The following is a 21812-nucleotide window of genomic DNA, read 5'->3' as shown; positions in this document are numbered from 1 at the left end:
TAGAGGGATAAAGTCCTGACTATGGCTCAGCTGACCTGGGTTTGATTAGAAGCTCAGGCAATTGATGAAGTGTAGGGAAGGGATGGGTGTGCCCATCCCAGGTGGGAGGGTGCTCATTGATGCACTCCCTAAGGAGAGCATTGTCCAAGGAGGGAAGCTACCCTTGGACATAAACTGTGAGTGTGATAGGTGTGGAAAGGGAAGTGGGTAGGTAAAAAAAAATGTAAGAAAGCACAGATGAGCTGAGCCCCCAGGACACCCTCAGGATCCATGACTGGCCCAGCAAAAATGGAGTAAGTCAGGGGGATGGAGAGTAGCTGGTAGACCCAACATGGATGCTGGATAATGGGGGCTATGCTGATAACAATAACGTCTGAAGAGACTGAAAAAACATGCCTCTAGAATATGTGATCACAGATCTAGGAACATATGCTCACCCTGATCCAAAATTTCACTATATAATCTTCTATTACAGCTGAGTAATCTTATATTAAAAGGTATTAGTAATAGCCAGCTTCATTGGTACAGAGGGATAAAGTCCTGACTATGACCTCTGTGACCCAGGTTTGATTAGCTGCTCAGACACCTGCTGGAGCTGGCATAGGATGGATGTACATGCCTATCTTTTGAGGTTATACATGGCCATCTTATGCCACTACCCATTAGAAGAGGGGCAGAAATACTTTGGAGCTGACCATAAGCATGTGTTGAATATACTAAGCCATGGATGTTGTTGTCTTCATTGGTAGGTGAAAGGAAGCATGCACTACATGAAAAGGCATAGTGGCCCCCTGTGGTGACATGGGTCACACATCTCTGCCTCAATGGGAAGCGTTGGGATCTTAAACAGAAAACACGCTTCATGGCTGCCTGTATGAGAACTACACCACAGACTGCTTTCACCATAGTGATGGGGATGAATACGTAGTGGCAGTGGCTTAATGGTCAGCAGGCACAGAGGCTACAAAAAGCTATACAAAAATGTTGGTCTGTAACCTTCATTTTTTCACATCGCTTTTGTTCTAAAAGCATAATTCATATAGACTCAAATGTCAAAGGTGAGACTTCAACTTTACCTCACTAAAATTAATGGCATATGTCTTTAATCTTGTGAAAATAGACTGAAGCTTATATGTCTTATAAATATTTGAAAGAGATTTGTATTTGGCTTGCAGGGCTATTAAGGATTATTTTATAAGTGAATCACTGTGTTCTGAATGTCACATAGTAAAAGTAACAAAGGAGCCCTTGAGCCTGGCATAGTTTTAAAATCAAGGCAAGTAAAACAAAGTGTATGGATAGGTTTGGCTCCCAGGAGCTCTTTTGATGATGCAACAGCCTTAATCTTCATATTAGGAAGGTTCACTCTACATATTCGTTTAACAATATCTATTTATCAACCAGGAGTCACCTGGGAGCAATGTGTAGTTAAGTGACGTGCTCAAGGTCACACAGTAGACAAACAAGGGCTACAAAATGTGTAGGATGAAAACATAGGTAACAAAAGCATAGGTTTGTAGAGCATAAGTTGTTAAATAGACAGTAGGCTGAATGTTTACTCTCTACCTATGTATCAATGTAAAGAAAATCACTCCAAAACATGAATAAAGTTATCTGAAAATAAAGAAATACATTGAAAGGCATTACTTCACTGTATAGATACTTCACTGTGAGAACAGCACTATTATGTACTAATCACAGGAGATTTAATTGTGAGGCACACTGATGTCCCGCTCACTAGGTTGAACAAGGAGAAGGTGACAGTCATTTGTCTATCAGGTGCCAGGATCCGCCACATAACACATGCACTCAAGTCACTCCATAACAAGGACAAATATGACTCAGTCATTGTCCATGTGGGTGTGAATGACCTGAGACATACCTCCCTGGACTACATGAAAAGAGATGTGATGAAACTCTTGGATTATGTGGCCCAGGTAGGTATGACCCTAGCCCTGAGCAGTATTCTACCGTCACCCAGAATTATACCACAGTATGAGCAGAAAATGATTGACTTCAACAATTGGCTACATTTCTGGTGTCATTCTAAATGGATCCAGTATCTGTCTGCCTAGGATGACATGATCGACAGACCTCAATGCTTTGCCAGAGATTACCTGCATCTGTCACCCCTGGTATTCTGGGTACTTGCTAAAGCTCTTGCCACCCCTATAGTGCCTTTTTAGGCAGTGTTCCAAAGACCAAAATTCCACCATAACAGCTACAAACAAATGCAATCTGAGGGTCATGCTGCTCACTGTTAGAAGTCTAAATCTCAAGATACACTCGCTCGAAGCTCTCTTCAAAATGGAGAATATTGACATCTGTGCTGTAACAGAGACCTGGTTTAAAGAGGCAGAAAGCACCCATGCACTCCCAGGCTGCAATTCATTCATTACCTTTCGTCCCCAGAATACGTCCAGAAGCTCCAAAGGCAGTGGTGTCTCCATATTCTTAAAGAATACACACACCTCTATACTAGTAGCTCAGCGTAATGCAGCTGAGATACGTCAGGTAAAACGAAGACTGGGTAAGATGGCGATACAAGTCATAGCCTGCTACAGAACCCCAAACATGTCCCTAGACTCACAAGCCAACTTCCTAAGCACCCTGGAATCTATCAAGGTCCAACCCAATTCTCTCATACTGGGTGAATTCAACTACCCTTCCATCAAGTGGGAAAACTATTCAAGTACCAATGTACAGACCCAATGCTTTCTGGAGTTCATCATTTCCAATGTAGTAGACCAGCTCATTTTGACCCCCCACTAGAGGAAGCAACATCCTCAACCTGGTTATCACCAACATGGGGACTGTTGCTCCACACCTATAGTCAGTTCCTCCCTGGTTAAATCTGACCACAGACTGATCACCTTGGAAATCTCCATCTCACCTACACCTCCCGCTAAGGTGACCACCCTGAAAAACTTCTCTAAAGCCGACTTTGGGCTCCTAAAAACAGAGGTGGCTAACCTCTCGGCACCCATGCCAACAGAAAATAGCTGTATGACTGACAAATTATACACCAATGCACTGTACGAGCATGTACACAAATGCATGGACCTTGCCATACCAAATAGAAATAAGATGCTCGCCTCCAAAAAAGGAAGCCAATCTGGTAGTCCCCAGCCATTAATAAACTCTACAACAGAAAGAAGAAAGAGTTGCAGAAAAAAATGAAGTCACAAGACTGGAAAACCTCCCTTATTAGTCTCAACAAAAAGATGAGATCCCTTATCAAATCCTCTAAAGCCAGCTATGAAGGCAGAATTTCATCTGACACTAAAAACAACCACAAAGCCTTCTATAGCTATATCAAAAACCTCAAAGGCAATACCCATATTTGCTCTAAGTTATTGCACAATGGCACCTCCCATACTTATAACCACAAAGGATGGCCACAAATTGAAACCAAAAACAGCCACAATCCACCTGAGCAGACAAATAAGAGCCTGAGTAGTCACAAATAACAGTTTATTAAAACAAATGAATGCTGCTTATACACGTTTGCATTTTTGTCCTAACACTTCCTCAGATACTACTACAAATCATCTTTTCCATTTAAGTACTATAACACAATTAAAAACCCAATTACTAATGGACAATCAACTATGTTCACATATAGTGTCACATATAAGAAATCGAAATGCATATTATGGTCGCATATATTTTATATTTTGAATCTAAATAAAAATAATTGATGTTTTTAATTCATGTCCAATACTAATGGCTTGATATAATGAAATCATTTACAACTTGCAAAATCAATCATAATAATATGAAATATATTTGATGAATATTATTAAAAGTATTATTAAAATGCTTTCATTCACAAATAAAACACTGCCCCCTAGTGAAACAATAAAAATGACACCCAAATCTAATTTTCACAACTTAGCAGTTATAAGTTTTAAAACTGATGTAATGGACAACATGTCATTTAATCAGGGTTCCCTGGTGGCTTCCAGGATTATTTGCCAGTGCCATTCCCGGTACTCTAACTTTGCCTCCCACATACCCCCCCCCCCGGATTTCTTTCGGAACGATTTCCAGAACAAAAAAGAGAACTTGCTTGTAAACATGTTAATTTATGGCGAAATAGTGCATTCTTTGAATTGGCCCTGCTAATCTCATAATAATGTTCATAAATCCTGGTCTTGAGTTTGCGTTCCGTTTTCCCAATGTAAAAAGAACCACATTCTTTACATATGGCTAAATAGACCAGACCACTGCTATTACAATTAGCATAAACCTTACTCTTAATTTCTCTTTTCCTGCTGGAAATCTCAATAGAAGGGGCATTGAAAATATGATTACATTGGGAGCATGCCCAAAATTTATATGTACCACATCTAGAACGGGAACCAGTATATCCCTTTGATCCCCCATACTCAAAAAAATTTTTGAAATTCATATCCCGTCTATAAGTGAACTGCAAATGCCCCACCACTGCTGGTTCAATATCACTAATTTGTTTAAATTTGTTCCATTCACGGCTCACCACCCTTCTTATAACATTTGAGTCAACATTGTAGTCCAAAATATATGAATCTTTTTTGTCATTTAATTCATTACTTGAACCCAAAAATTCTGTGTCTGGAGATCCACTTAGGTCTTGACCTAAAATGGGGTGCAAACCTACCCTGTCTCCCTTCGGTAACCTCCCTTATTATCTGTTGTATTAATCCCATTGGATAGCCTCTATTTTTAAACATTTCACATACATTTTAACATTCCGCAGTGTATTCTGCATCTCTTGAAGTCATACGGCTTACCCGGACTAACTGCCCCTTGATGAGATTTTTCTTCTGGAAATAAGGGTGACCGCTATTAAAGTGGAGGTATGAATTCGAGAAAGTTTTCTTCCTAAAAATTTTGGAACAGAAACCACCATCCTCTTTCGAAATACTAATATCTAAAAAATTTAGAGTATCATGATCCACACAATAGGTGAAATCCAAAAAGTCAGTGGTGCTTTTTACATAATTCAAAAATTCCAAAAACTTCTCCTCACTATCGGTCCATAATATACAGATATCGTCTAAAAAGCATTTGTACAATGACCAACAACCCACAAATTTGCTGTTAAAAATACATTTTTATTCCCACCAGGAAAGCACAATGTTGGCATACGTGGGGGCACAACTTGCCCCCATTGCCACACTTTGATTCTGTTTATAAAACTCCCCCTCGAAGTACATAAAATTGTTGTTTAATATGATTTCCATGAAAAGAAGTATGTTGCTAAAGTCACTTTGTGAAAAATGTCCAAAGGTTAACATATATTCCTCCAACCAATTTAAACCTATCTCATGTGGAATACACCCAAACAAGTCCACAATATCTAATGTGATGAAAATCAATGTATCACTATATACATCAGGCTTCAATTGTCTGAGAAGGTCCCATGAATCTCTTAAAACTGCTCATACTTAGCCAACATGATATAGCCAACATACTGGCCAGCAGATTCAGTGCCAACTTTACCCCTCCCCCCAGGGCCCTATCACAATACCAGATGAAAGCCTGGTACCCATCATTTCTGCGGCACAGGTAAAAGCTGCATTGTCCAAAGCCAAGAATACAGCATCCATGGAACTTGATAATATCCCTGGTTACATCCAACATGAGCTAAAAAATGAACTGGCACCACATCTGCATGCCCTTTTCAAGCACAGCCTTACCTCAGGCTATGTCTCTAACGAATGTCATCCTGCTCCATAAAGGGAGAGCAACTACAGATCCTGGGAACTATCACCACATTATCCTGACAAGCCTGATATGCAAAGCTATGGAGCGTATTCATGGACCTGCTTAACAAAGATATAGGCAATCTCCAAACTCTTGACCCCACACAGTTTGGCTTTGTCAAGGGGAGATCCTGCCTGCTGAACCTGGTTGACTTCTTCAAGGCAGTCACCAAGGCAGTGCATGAGGGCAAGGCAGTTCATACAGCCTACCTCGACCTGGCCAAGGCCTTTGATACCATTCCCCACTCAGGTATCATTGACAAACTCACCAAACTAGGCATCAAACCTTACATCACTAGGTGGGTTGCAAATTGGCTCACAGACAGGACCCACAGAGTGAAAGTCACAGATTCCAAGTCAGACTGTTTATCAGTCACAAGTGGAGTCCCACAGGGCTCGGTCCTGGGTCCTCTCCTGTTTGGCATCTACTTCTCAAAAGTCCAGGCCAACACAGAGGGACTCTGGCTGACCAAGTTCACTGATGACTGCAAGCTAGGAGTCATTATCAACTCCCCAAGTAATGCATACACTCTACAAAAGAGCATCTCTGAGACCAATGACCGGTGTCGGAACCATGGCCTGAAGCTTAACGCCAAAAAATGCATTATTGTCCCCTTTGGAAAAAACTCAGTTCCCACAAATAACCATGTTGATGAGAGCCCACTGAACACTGAAGGAGCCATAACAGATCTGGGCACCCAGCTCGACAGCCACCTCACCTTCGAACACCACATTGCCACTATGGTCAGAAAGTCCTTCTATGTGGCACATTTTATAACCAAATGTTTCACATCTAGGAAGAAAGAGGTTATCATCCCTCTCTACTCATCCCTCATTAGACCAACCATCGAATATAACACCCTATTTGGCATGTACCTGACCAGACAACTACAACAGCTGGAGAGGCCACAAAAGTACCTCACAACAAGGATCCTAGACCTTAAGCACATGTCCTACATGGACAGACTCAAGAAACTTCAGCTGTTCTCAGTCTCTTATAATCTACTTAGAGGTGATCTCTACTTGACTTACAAAACCATGTCCTACCCAGCCCTACTTGAAATGCTACACCTAAAGAAATCCCAATCCCCCATGCTACACACTCCAGAGATCACAACCTCATTACCACAATTAACAGAACATGCTGGAGGGACAGGTTCATCTCCCAAAGACTGCCTATACTCTGGAATAAGCTTCCCATTCATGTCAAGCAGTGCACCTCACTGGCCCTCTTCAAGAGAAATCTTGACGAGTGGATGGGTAACAGAAAGTTAAGTCCAGGGATCATTCCATTTGGACTACTGGATATGGGCACTGTGAACTAACATCGGGTGGCACGGTGCCTGGACAATTGTTTTTTCTGGGCTAGGCTTGTAAAGGCTCCAGGGCCATTAGCCTAGTACACACCTATCAACCTATGAATGTGCCATATTAATAATGGAGTTTTGCTGAAGAATAAGCCATCAGATAAAAATACTTCTGGGCAAGTTCAAAGCTAACAATACTGAGATTACAAAGTCCAAATAGACGAAGAAATAGACCTCTGTATCTTTATTTATATCTCTATATATCCTCAGAAATGACCAAATTTTAATATTTATTGAAACATTAGCAGGTAAGCAGTTCAACATCCTGAAACTAATGAAAATAAATGAGGCTAGAATCCAAAAGAGTTCTCTTGGCATTTAATTCCTACAGCAGTCCTTATCTGTTTACCTACTGCAGACTGCAGAAGCCACAGGGGTGCATCAGCACCCAGATAATTCCCAAAATGCCAACAGACATCTACTGTGTCAGATAACAGTAGTGCAGGGCAAAATGATGGACCAGGCACCAAAAGTCAAAGCTCTCTGCGAACATATAGCCATTTAGTGTTGTGCCACTGTAGAGTGCCGAATCACAGAGTAAACAGCCAGAAGCCAGCAACATTTGTCCCTCAGTCTGTCACCATTCCATAAAATCAACATGAAGTGACTTGACCCAAGAATAATAAATGGGTAGCAGGTATTAAATGCTCAAATTTAACAAAACAAAGAAAGTAGGCAGCACAGAATCAAAGATTCATAGCAGACAACTGCTGCCATTTTGGGTTTCCTTTGATAAGAAAGCTGGAATATAATATTTTTGACTTTACATTTCCTACTTTTTTGTATAAAAGTGCTTATGACTAATATTTCCTATATGTAACTTGTACTACATGTTTGATTATTATTTGTAACTTGTATGGAGCTTTTCTCCCCGGGCCTCCCCTGTAAATGGACCTGTCTCCAGTCGGACTATCGTGGTAAACAAATGTAAAATAAAATAAAATAAAGAAATAAATAAGAAAGCTGGAAGTGGTACTCGTCTTTGTCTCATGTGGTAAACATAAATGGTGAGGAGGTGCACAGTGAGTAAGAGACCACTGAGTAAATAGGTTAATTAAGGAAGAGACATAAATAGTAGGATTTGTACATGTAGCTGAATAACGAGAATTTCAGGGTAAGATATCAAAAGATAAAATAACTAAATGTATAGCTACAAGAGTCAGATGGGTAAAAAACTGTGCTCAGGAGGCCAACACAGATATTAGGGACTTGATTACTTACCAAAGATGAAAGCAATAGGGGAGAAATGTCTCACTCCGTGGTTAGAAAGAGAATAATCTAGGCAAGATAAGGATATAAAAGAGGCTTCCAGATGTCATGTCACAAACAGATTAAAAATGAAGGGCACAGCTGAACAGGATTAGGGAAGACGAGCATGTTGATGGAATGACAGATATCCTCATTTGGGAGATTCTTCTATATTTTATATTAGCTGAGAAAAGCATTAATTCACAGGTAAAAACTACACCAGGTAGACCAAAAAAGGCATGCTGAAAAAATAAAAGTGGAAAAATGTCACAAGGCTCTATAGTTACAGATTATGTGACTGCTTATATAGTCCAATAACACTTCGGAAATCACAGATAAAGTTTCTTAGTTGCTGGTATTGCCCTATTCAAACAGGGCAAAGGAAGGAGCGAATGAGCACAAGCAGGTTATGCAATATAAATGAATGGTACTGTAATAATTTCACGGAGAAAAGTTTCAACACTCAATAAATGCAAACGGTGGTTTCTGATTTACGCCATCCTAAGAGGTATGGTGAAATCACAGGTAGTATATATAGAAGAAGGGGTATGAGTTGAAAACACCCATGTGAAAGGTACAGAGGAGCCTGCACGACATTACCTTCCCCCTATTATTATCATTACAGTATACTGATATTTTGATCCTCACACTTTCCATGGGGAAACAGAAATGACTGCAGGCAATACCTATGAGGTCTGAGGTCTTAAGCAATGGATCATCTACATTTTATTGGAGTGACATTCTAAAAGTTATACTAAAGAAAATATTTTAAAAAGTTTCTTTAACTGAACTGGAATGGACAGCATTATTAATGAGAGAGTAAAGAAAAAGTAACAATTAGGAGGGAGAAAAGGAAAGCAGGAGATGATGGAGGGAAAAGGTGGTACTTCACAATGCTGGAAACCTAAATAAGAATGAGTCATTTACATACTCTGCTAGTACAAGATGAACAGATGCTGCAGACACGACAGAAATGTTGGCATTGCTGCTTTCGTTCTGGGATATGGTGATAGCTGGACAAGAATATCGAAGGGACTAAAGAAGAAAGCATAGTGGAGAGACAGTATATATAGTCTTGATATACTAATGAGCTAAAATGTGCTTCAGAAGGGATTGCTTATAATGGTCTACTTTTCTGAAGTACAGGCTAACACAGAAGGTCTTTGGCTAACGAAGTTTGCAGATGACTGCAAACTAGGAGCCATAATCAAAACTCCTAACGATGTGGACATCCTACAGAAGGGCCTCATGGAGACAGATGCCTGGTTTCAAAGCCATGGCCTCAGGCTCAATGCCAAAAAGTGCATTGTCATCCCCTTTGGTAAAAACTCTGTACCCATGAGCTACCACATAGGTAGTAGTCTACTTAACACCAAAAGTGTGATAAGAAACCTTGGGACACAGGTGGACAGTAGCCTCTCCTTTGATAATCACATCGCCACAGTAGTCTGAAAATCCTTTTGCGTGGCACACCTCATCACAAAAGGTTTCTCAACCAGGAAAAAAAAGAGGTCATTGTTCCCCTCTACTCATCACTCATTAGACCTATTAAAGAGTACAATGCCCCTTTTGGTGTGTACCTCCCAAGACATCTACAACAACTACAAACACCACAGAAATACCTCACAAAGAGAATTACCGGCCTCAAATAGATGCCCTATGCAGACCATCTCAAAAAACTCCAGCTTTACTCCGTCGCATATCGCCTACTCAGAGATGATGTCTGCCTAACATACAAAGCTATGTAAAACCCAGAGCTGTTGGACATGCTCCACTTAAAGAAATCCCACTCCCTCCGAGCTGCATGCTCTTGGGACCTAAATCTTGTCACTACAATAAACAGAACATGCTGGAGGGATAACTTCCTGTCCCAGAGACTTCCCATACTCTGGAACAAGCTACCTATCTATATCAAAAAAAGCTCCTCATTAGCACTCTTCAAGAAAAATCTTGATGATTGGATGGGAAATAGGAAATTCACCCCGGGGATCACCTCTTTGGGTCTGCTTGACAGGGGCACAGGAAAATAATTTTCTTGGGTGGCAAAAACCAGGATACTTTTTTGGCTAGTCTTTATAGGCACTAGGGCCAATAGCCTAGTACCTACCTATGAACCTATGAAGACAGGGAAGACTAAGATGGGCTTGACGCTGGAAAGAGAGAGAGAAGCATGAAAATCTTGATGGGTAGATATAATATACAAACCACCAGATGCATGGAAAACAGGGGATTAGTGCAAACACAGGATTAGTGTTTTGTATCAAGAAGACAGAACAGATATGTGTGGTGAAGCGTGACTAATGAGGAAACAGAGAAGAAACCAAATAATGTTTGGGGAGTTTAGTACTCATGGTCTGCATAAATTTCCCTTTAGGTTGCAGACAGCTGTCAGTTGAGCTTGGTGAACCACTGATAGAACCAGTCCCTTATTTCTAATTTAAATGGTATTATGAATCTGGAGAATAGTAACAGTGACTGTGTTGTGTAAAGGTGCATCTGGAAAGGAACCAGGTATAGACATATTCTTTCTAGCCAACCTTATCATCTTACATGACTAGGATAATACTGAAGATGACATGGGGAACTATGTGGATGTGAGTACCGACCTCAACAATGTATTTGGTACTATATCTCACATAAAGTTTGCAATGAAATTTAAATATATGTTGGTGAAATCAAAGGCAAATGACATTGTAGACTGTAGCCTAAAAAAGAAGCCAATTGAGGTTGTGAGAAGGGAGGTGTGAGAAGAAAGTCAGCAATAGAATGACAAATGGCTAAGTGCTGTGACCAGCCTTTTAGTGTTGACTTGTTGTGCATGCACAAGCTAATACAGGGATTTACCTAGTTGTAATGAGCAGGGGTTGCTAGTAGCATCCTAGTCCACTAGGAATGATATTTTGCTGCCTGGGTACACTGATTGAAGTGTTGCAGCTCCAGTGCCAGCAGTGCGCTATTGATCAGTGACATAAATGTGATGAAGGAAAGTGTACCCATCATCAAAGGCACATGTTTCACAAAGGGAGTCAAGAGTCCCATTACTTTTGCAGCATTATTTTTATTTTATATTCAGTACCATTTGTGAGAGTTAATAAAAAAGCAGGGGTTGGAAGCAGTCGGCTGACTTTCAAATCACACTGAAAAGTCTGTAGCAGTTTTTATTATCAGAAACAAACTGATGCTGCTTCTCTTTCAGTATAAATTTCAAATCAAGAATGTTTCACCTCATGTCAGGTAAAATCAGCTTCAGCTCTTTATGTGTTTTTTCATCAAGATCAAAATGCTGTATGATGCTTCACTACAATTATTCTAAAATGTTCTATGTTGCTTCCCCATAACCATAAAAGGCAAAGCAAGAATGTCTCAGGTCAATTTGTTTTAAATAATACTCACTATGTGCTGCTTCCCCATAGTCATAAACTACTGGTTAGAAAGCTCATTTCATCTCAGGTAAAATCTAGTTCATTTATTTGATAGTTTTTGTAATAAGAGCAATGTGTTATATATTATTTCCGCTTGACCATTTTGAATGCTGTATGTTGCTTCCTCATGATCCTAAGCTGCAAAGCTATAAAGCAAGAATGTCTCAAGTCAGCTTGTGAAACTGAACACCCACAGTGTGGTGTGTTCCTTCTCCATCATTATAAACAGCAAAGGAAGACTGTTTCAGCTCAACATAGGATCCTTTTCAGTATGTAACCAAGAGCAAAATGCTTATAGTAAACTGCAAAACAATAAGAATGCTTCAGCTCATCTTTGGTATAATCATGTTTTCTTGGTATTTTTTAATCAAAGCATTATTTTTGAAGATTTTAAAAATTATTGTTCTTAAAATGTCTTGTAATAATTTGGAGATTTTCTTACTGGGCCTCTGCTAAAAATAGGCTTTTACCCAGTCAAACTTTCCCGGTAATCAAATGTCAATAAATAAATAAATAAATAAATAAAGCAACATTTGGTATTGACTGCAGTCATTGCAGTTTTTATGTATTTTACCTCATCATAAATGTCAAAGTGAAAAAGTTTGCAGATCGGCTCAAGTAAAATAGGACTTAATAGTATTGTATAATACTTCTCCATGATCATAAAGTACATAGCAAAACTGATTTTACTCAGATTTCACATTTGCTAGTTTTATTTTTTCATCATGAAAAATATGCTATATATTATTTCCTCTTGATCATTTTAAAATGCTGTATGTTGCTTCCCCATGATCATAAACTGCAAAGTAAAAATGTCTGTGCTTAGTGAGAGAAAACATTTACAGACTCCACAAAGATTGAAACTAGAAGATAGGAGGATGGTAACACAGACCCTGCATTTCTGAAGCAACAAAAATAGCAACTGCATTATACCAGGCATTTGATAAATTATACTCTTAGTAAATGCCCAAACCAACTAAAGCTATAACATTTATTGACCTTATTGTTTCTCAGGTTTCTGGGATGTCACTGATCATAGCACTCCATCTGCTGATACACACTGCATATCTTGAGGAATTACTGTGATATCAAGTTTATACACTATATATGCATCACAACTCTCTAGTTAGGCTGTGTATACTAGCCCAGAAAATGTCTGATTGTCTTTGTCTATTATTTCCCTTTTTCAGGTTACTGAACCAAAACTCCTTCTCCTATCTCTATGGAGATTCATAATAAGATAACAAATATACACTACATCTTCTCTATTCCAGGTCGTAATATCTGAGAAATTATATCACATCAAAGAGAAATTCAGCTTCTCCTCCAAAGTTAGAAAAAAGCATAAGCAAATATTAATAAAGGATGGATAATGCCACTGTTTTACAAATAATGGCATAACTTAAATGTTCCCCAAAACAAAATACATCATCTAACTCATAAATAATCCTAGAAAAACATAAGTCGGTTCACCATAATGCACACATTTCCTCCTCTACACCTTCAGCTCTTACCTTCCAGTTCCCCCTCTATTTCCTTCTTAGGACTTCTCTTAACCTTCCCACAGCTAATATAAATACCCATTTGGAGATGAACTGCAAAGATGCCAGGTACATGATATATACCTTTCCTTGTAGGTAACATGCACTGTTCTCTTTCTACTGTTGGAAATTTCCTTCCTTTGTGATCTAAAAATCCTACGGTTTCTTTTGCACAGTTCTATTTACTAGTGCCACCGGTAACTAGAACTGTGCAAAAGAAAAAGGTTCTGAATTGATACGTCTAATCTGAGGTGTGACTGGCTATCCTGGCCCTTACAGGTAACTATAGCATTTTTAGCTTTACTTTTTGATTGTTACTTCCTCTGCCCACAAGCAAGGAGGTTGCCAACATGTTAGTTATTAACATCCTTATGAAATCATGGAAGTTTTACTTATTCCTTTGTGATACAGTCACACTTTGTAAACTATCATTGTTTATGTACATTGTTTGAATTAACCACCTCTCTCTATATATATATATATATATATATATATATATATATATATATATATATATATATATATATATATATGTGTGTGTGTGTGTGTGTGTGTGTATATATATATATATATATATATGTGTGTGTGTGCATATATATATATATATATATATATATATATATATATATATATATATATATATATATATATTATATATATATTGTACATATTGATTATAATGTGTTACTTGTATTATTCTTGCTTAAACTGTATTGTTTGACTTAAAGAGCTCTGTATATTATAAATACTGATTGTAGTACTGTATTGTGTTTTACATATGGGCTGAGCCTGAAATATGTCTATTTTGGATCAGTCCTGTGTCCTGGTCAACAAATTTTATAGATAAACTCCTGTCTCCAGACTACTGTAGCCTCTAATAAACCCTAAGAACTTCCCAAAGCTTATTTACATCTGATGTGAGAGCATTCTTGTTTTTTTTTTTATGAACTGAACATTTTCCCCTCTTTTGCTAGTGGCAGATACAAACAGTATCTGATATCTTCAGTGTCTACTACAATTACAGTTTATTAAGCTGGTTATCAAGTTCATGGCTATAATTAGTTTGTAATATGTGTATTGTAGAGTGGTTAGAAAATCAATATTTATGATTCAAAAAGATTATAAAGCAACATGTTTAGGGTTAAGCAGAGAATGTCTGGAAAAACTCGTATAAATAAAGCAGGGAAGCAGAAACTTTATTGTGACCATGTAGAGATATAGCTCCATGTTGGAATTTATAAAGAATGTAGTCATGCAATCCCATTGTTAAATAACTACAAGTTATTATATTGTATTTCTGACAGCATTTCTGAAAGTTGTTATATTGTACTTCTGACAGCATTTCTGAAAGTGATGTAATCTTTTTATCAAGACCGAACTGCTTTATTTTGCTCTTCTTGATAGTTTTGACCACACATTTTTAACCAGAAATGCTCTAGTACAAGCCAACATTCAACACTAGCATATGCTTGTTAGTAGTTTAATTAGTTGTCCTTTGTTGACTGGGTTAGTCCCATTATGCTAGCGGACTCTTTTCAGGGTGGACCCAAGATGGTATTTGTAACACTAGAGGACATTTGGCCAAAAATTTAGTTTCGTATATTACACCACATTTTAAGAACAATATCAGCTACAGTGCTGATTAGTTAAAGACAGGTGTGTCAGTTATGGATGAAGGATAGGGACTGGCCTCTAGCGAAACCTGCAAAAAGTTATATTTAGGCAGACAGCTGGCATTTAGAATTTTCTATAAAAAGTACATGGTAGCACATTTTGAAGATGGAAACCAACTGACAACATATAGCCTTAACAGACAGACTCTAAGGGGACAGAGGCAGTAATAAACTTCCCCAAGTTGAAATATAATATGAAAGAACAGCTATGAAGGGCAGAAGGAAGTAGATTCTACAGATGGCATGGTCATCCTTCTACTAGAGAGGACCCTAGTATGGATTCTGGATATTATAAAACCATACTTGTTGAGCCCAGGTGCCTGAAATCAGAATCAGGGAGTTTCCATTCTTCCAAGAATGTGGTGAAAGAGAGTTTGAATATAAAGTATGAAGTTGCAGGTGGTGTCTCCTTGTATAAGACATGTAGAAGGAAAAGTCTTTTACAGAAGAAAAACATTTTTTTTTTCTGTTTTGATTTTATTGATGTTTTCTAGTGGGCTGTACTGAAACAATGCTCTATAAACTCAGCTTAATACAGTGATATTGTAAACTTAGCTGCCATCTGGCTTTCTGCATACAGTTTTGGGGACATACAGAAGAAGAACATTAGAATTTGTAGTGCAGGCATACCAGACTAAAAGGAATGGCTGGGTAAAAGGAAATAAGTAGAAAGTTGTGCATTCATACACTAGAAGACAGAAGAGAAAATCTGAATATAACTTGGATTTCTGCATTTTGTGGGAACAAGTGCAAGAGTCCAACTTAATAAGAACTTTGGAGGTCATGGGTGACTTGTAGAAGTAGGATATTAAAGGTAGATGTGTGAAAATACTAGTACCGGGGATATTTTGACTAATGTAAGGTCATACCATGAGGATTCACAGACTGATAAAATGAATCTAGGTTATGATTTCCAGCAAGGCAATATCTCAGCACTGATAAGCACAATATTTGTGTTACTTGATTCTATTCATTGTTTAGGAACTATTAAGTGAATAAAACTTTGTTTGCAAAGTGATAGGACTTCACCTTCACCCTCTCCCCACAGAGGCAGTGATCCTACACCTGTACTTTGTTATTCTAACTATGGGGCTGTTTTATGCCTAGGTAGGGATGGTAACAAACAGATTTTCAAACAGTTTTTCTGTGTAAAAGTATACAATATTTTTGTTTGCATACATCTTCGGAAGCATTTTTGTATCTTGCGCTGTATTTTCCACTTGTATCTCTTGCTTACTTTTGTGTTGTCTAACAGAATGACCCACCCTCACTCTCTTTTTGCTTCAACAGCTGTGTACCTGTTTGGTATCTTTTTTAATACTTCATGCCATGTGGCCAGGTGTGTTCTTATCTTTTCTACACCTTGATGGGTAGCAGACCTTTTATCTAACGTTGTGCAATTATTATTTAATATCACAGATTTGTTAGTGAATATCCAAAAGGATGCGATCATATTCAGTGGTACTTATACTGAGGCCATGCTTTTTGTGTTAGCGAAAATTTTCCCGAAAGCTGACAGGCTAGGGCTTAGCACCATTTGCCTTCCACTCAGATGCCATTTTGTATTGCAGACTAAAGAAGAGGTCTACAGTGATTGAACTATGTATGCCAGCATCATCTTCTAGCTACACCATTACTTGTCTGAACTTCCTGTTTTCATGTCAGCAAGGGTCAGAATACCCCCCCCCCCCATATCCCCTAACACCAGAGTATATAATAGCTGTCCTCCCACTTTGCAGTGCTTTATGCACCACCTGCTAATGGAAGGGGCAGTTGAATATGGCACTCCGGATCTCTGGAGGATTACAGTAGCCTTGCATCTGGCACATTCCTTTCCAGAATGCTTTGCAGTGTGTATGGCAGCACTTCTGAAACAATGAATGCAATGCCATCAGTCTCCAGACTTTGTTCCAAACCTTGATCCTTGACAAAGAAGTTCTGTATACTCTGGTATGCAGTAGGTAGGTCTGTGCTGTAATACATAACTACAGTGATCTAAAGGTGAAGAGTCCATGTAGGTACAACGAATACTTATTTATATGCTTTTTTATACATTATAACAACAGCAAATATTCAACAGGTTGGGCAGAACTGGAAAATAGCTGACTATGCAGAGTCTCTTGGAAGGACTTATATTTTGGATAACTTAAGATAGGAGATGTTGATAAAAGTTCAGAAATATGTTCAATACAGCAAAATAAAAAGATGTTTCACAGAATTCATGTAAAAAATATTGTATCTTTTTTTCTTTGTCTTTGTAAGACAAAGAATGGCACAGATTCCTAGTAGACCCCACATCCCAACTTTTCCCATCACTTTCTGTCATTACTTCCCATCTGACTCCATTTTTTTTCTTGCTCTTACAAATAGCTTGCTTATCATTAATACCTATCAATGAATGAAACTCTGCTGAGGGGAGTCAGCTGAGACATAGTATGGTTGGTCAGCGATGACACAGAATTACTGCAGAATGTATAGACTGTCATAATTAGACACCTGATATTTAGTAACACTGACCCCCAGGTACAGTGTCCATGGACATACCTTTCAGGGGTGTAGCTAGGATTTTCAAATTTGTACTGACAGCTCTCAAACTGCTACCCCCCTCCCCAGCCAAGCTACGGCCATTCTGGTAATTCACGGTTCGCTCTTTTAGTGTCAATGAAGAGGCATTCGCTGTAATGCCTCTTCAGTAATATAATATAAATTCACTCAAACTCAGTTCCTTGAATTGAAAATTAACCCGAAATGTCAGTTCTTTGAAAAATGCAGCATGGTAGTTGGGGTAGAGACTTTATGCTTTTGTTTTCTGTAACTAAGGTACAGGTTTTGAGCTGGAGTAAATTACTAACAACCTGCTACCACTAACTAGGATGTTTCATTCACACACACACCCCTACCTACCTCTTAGTGCAAGAAATTTGGACAAAGCCTAAAATAAACAGGGACAGATATTAAATAATGTTCTCGTGAACTTAGAAAGTTGCTAGAATAACAGGATTTGTGCTAGTATGAATTTTTCTAAAGGACATGAAGTCTGAAGCTCAAATGTCTGTCATTATTTAGCAACTTCAACCTTCAATGATTTTCTAGAAAATCACAAAATTTATGAGGAACAGACAAAAAATATGGGGCAAAAATCTGGACATTCTGCAAAATGTGGACAGTAGACAGGTATGCTACCTACCACACACACACACACACACACACACACACACACACACACACACACACACACACACACACACACACACACACAACACCTCTCAACCTCTTACAGCAACAAACTCATAAATAAAACTGAGGCAAAGGCCCAAAAATAAGGACATTTTTTTAAAATATTGCTCTTATAAACTTAGAAAGATAATAGAATAGTAGTAGGTCTTGCATCAGTACGAATTTTCTGAAAGGTATGAAATCTGAAACTGAAATGTCTGCATTATTTTCTAACTTCAGTCTTTAACAATTTGCCACTAATTTGCCAGAAAACTGCAATTTTATGAAAACGGACCAAAAATGTGATGCAAAAATATAAAATTGCCAGACAATACAGCTGGGAACCTGTCAAAGGAGGGACACCATTTTAATATGAGCACAGTTAACTTAGAGCAGCTGATAAAATTAGAGAATCTACATGCATTTCTGAAATAAAAGTAATGTATAACTCTGATCATTACAGTTATTTATAAAAGTAAAGTAAACCCGCTATGTTTTCTTCCAAAATTGCTATTTTGTGGAGGGATCATTAGGAGAAGAGCAACATTTTGAGCCAAAATCAGGGACAGTTGAGGTTTGGCTATGCCTAATTCTATAAAGCAATTTATTTGCATGTACCACCTCTCAACCTGTTAATGCAATAAATCTGGACAAGGCCAAATATATTGAGGGAACATATAAACAGTACTAAAAATTGCTTTTGTATAAACTGGGACAGTTGATAGAACAGGTCTTATTTTAGCATGCATTTTTCTGAAGGTTATAAAGTCTGAAACTAGTGTGTCATTATTTAGTGACTTAATTCCTAAATCATTTGCCAGAAAACCACAAATTGAGGAACAAACCAAAAATAAGAAGCAAAAAATCTATTCATTCTTTGAAAATCTGGACAGTTGGGAGGTATAGTTCAGCTGGGGCTGTCTAAGTTTGCTGCCCTTCCCCCTCACAAAACCATGGTCGAATGGAGCCTCCCCCTGCAGCCATTCCAATGATCCATTACTTTGCTATTTCACTCCATTTACCATAAACATTAATGTGCATACTGATTTACTTCTATGATGATTTGAACTTCATTTGAAAGTTTTATTTTGCATTTTACAGCACAAACACTAAGACATCTGCTAAACAAACTTGGCATTAAAACTTCTCTGCCCTTGAAACTCACATTCATTGAAACAACATTAAAACCCACATTCAAAGAAAAATACATTTTACCCGTAGCAGATAAAAATTAATTCTGGGCTGCTTTTAAATCATAGGCCCCTTGCATATGAAACATACATGTGCTCTTTGATACACCTTCCTATTGCTTTGAACATTTTTCCAGTAAACAATGAAACAAAACTGCCCAATTCAGAACATTTCCATCATAAAAGCCTAGTCAAACTTTTACAGTCCACCATTATCAGTAAATAATATGCACAATCTCTGAAGTAGTAAAAAAAGTCATCTAAACAATTCCACGTTAAATAAATCTAACTAATGAAGAGGTTGCTGCTAGCAATCACCTTTATATTTCATGACTTCACCGAAAAATAAAGTGTCTGATGCCCCTGAGGAATAAATTGCCTAAATTACATTAATAATAAGCTAGTAATATTGCAATAGGAAATGGATGGCAAACTGATAACAGGCTCATAGTTAGTGTCTTAACTTTCAGTACAGCAGCATTCACCCCTTATGGGAGTAGAACCAACAACCTTCTGCATTAAAAGCAAGTACACAACATTTTGTGCTACTAGCAATGTGAGCCGACTTAGCATAATCAGCACTAAACTTCTCTTCCCCTGCAGCTCTCAGCTCCTTGTAAAATCTACGCAATACTCAACTACATCTCAACTTCGCAGCACAAGAAGTCTGGAAAAAGCCAAATTTATTGGGGTGGGTCAAAAGGGCAAAAAACAGGAACACATTAAACATTGCTTGTATAATCTTGGAAAGCTGCTAGAATAAAATGCTGTGTTACTATCATACATTTTACTGCCAAGGTCACTGTGCAAAATAGTCAGAACAACATACCACTATGCCAAATCACCTGCTTTGTGAAAGAGAGGAAGACTGAAACTTAAATGGCTATCATTTAATTAATTCAGTTCTCACCATAGCTGTCAACCTCTTAGCACAAAACATCTGGACAAACCCAGTAATGAGGGAATACAGCCCTCAAACATATTCAGTGAATTCAGTTCTTGCCATAGCTGTCAACCTTAGTACAAAAAACCTGGACAAAGCCAATAACAGGGTATTACAGTCCCAAAAATAAGGACAAATTTCAAATAGTCATAAACTTAAAAAAATTGCTATAAAAAGGTTGTGTTAGTATATATTTATTGCTAGAATAAAACGTTGTTTTACTATGTCACAAACACAGGGATAAGATGCAGACTTCACACAGAAGGCACCCCAGCCAAGAATCAAACCAGAAAACCTATAGCTGTGAGGCAACAATACTGCCACTGCACCATCAAATATGTAAGGAAGTAAACATTCAGAAACCTGAAGTCTGAAATTTAAATGCCTGTCAATTTGTTAATCAGGACAGTCTGACTTGGAACAAAAAAAAAACAATTCTCAGCAGAGGCCCAGGAAAAATAATGCAGACATGTCTTTGTAACATGGGAGGACACAAAAGCAAACCCACACAAACACAGGGAGAAGATACAGACCCCCCCCCCACAAAGAAGGCACCCCAGCCAAGAACCAAACCCAAAAACCTACAGCTGTGAGACATCAATGCTACGCTGCTACCACTGCACCATCAAATTTCAAGCATTGCAATATTTAAAAACCACAGATACGATACAGATATTGATCAGATCAAATATGAGGCAAAAATCTGCAATTTTTTTACAAATGGTGGTGGGTAGGGAATTCAGGTCTTTAACACCTGCATACAAGGTACAGGGTTCAAGCCTGAGGTATTCCCTACCACACCACCATGACTAATCACCAGTACATCCCACCTGGGGCATTTTCTCACACACACACACACACACACACACACACACACACACACACACACACACACACACACACACACACACTACTCACCAACCCTCTTGGGTCTTCTATAACGCTTGAATCCTACATCCAAAACACACACACACTACTCACCAACCCTCTCGGGTCTTCCATAACGCTTGAATCCTACATCCAAAACATAGCGCTTGAATCCTACATCCAACCCTCTCGGTTGCAAGACCCTTCTAAATAGTCTCCAAAACACTTGAATCCTACATCCAAAACACTTGAATCCTCTCCCGCTCGTGTAACGGCTAAATAGTCCATAACGCTTGAATCCTACATCCAAAACACTTAAATCCTCTCCCACTCGTGTAACGGCCAGAAATACATGCGCGGTGAGCTCCATTCCGACTGGCTGACGTCATCGTGCAGTAAAGCGCGAAAAACAAAAATTTAAAAAGCTACCCCCTTCTAAATAAATTGTACTGAAATCAGTACAGTGCATATGCCTCCCGACGTCCCTGATACCTTTAGTCTAAACTGCAAGCAATCATCTTGGGCTGAAATCCTATTCCTTTGGCAAGAAAATATGCCCTTGTGATGCTCAGCCTTCTTCTGTTTGTCTGACTGT

This window comes from Protopterus annectens, chromosome 8.part0 (assembly GCF_019279795.1).
Source record: "Protopterus annectens isolate FY-2018-M chromosome 8.part0, PAN1.0, whole genome shotgun sequence".
In the NCBI taxonomy this organism is placed as follows: domain Eukaryota; kingdom Metazoa; phylum Chordata; order Ceratodontiformes; family Protopteridae; genus Protopterus; species Protopterus annectens.
This window is presented reverse-complemented; position numbering follows the sequence as displayed.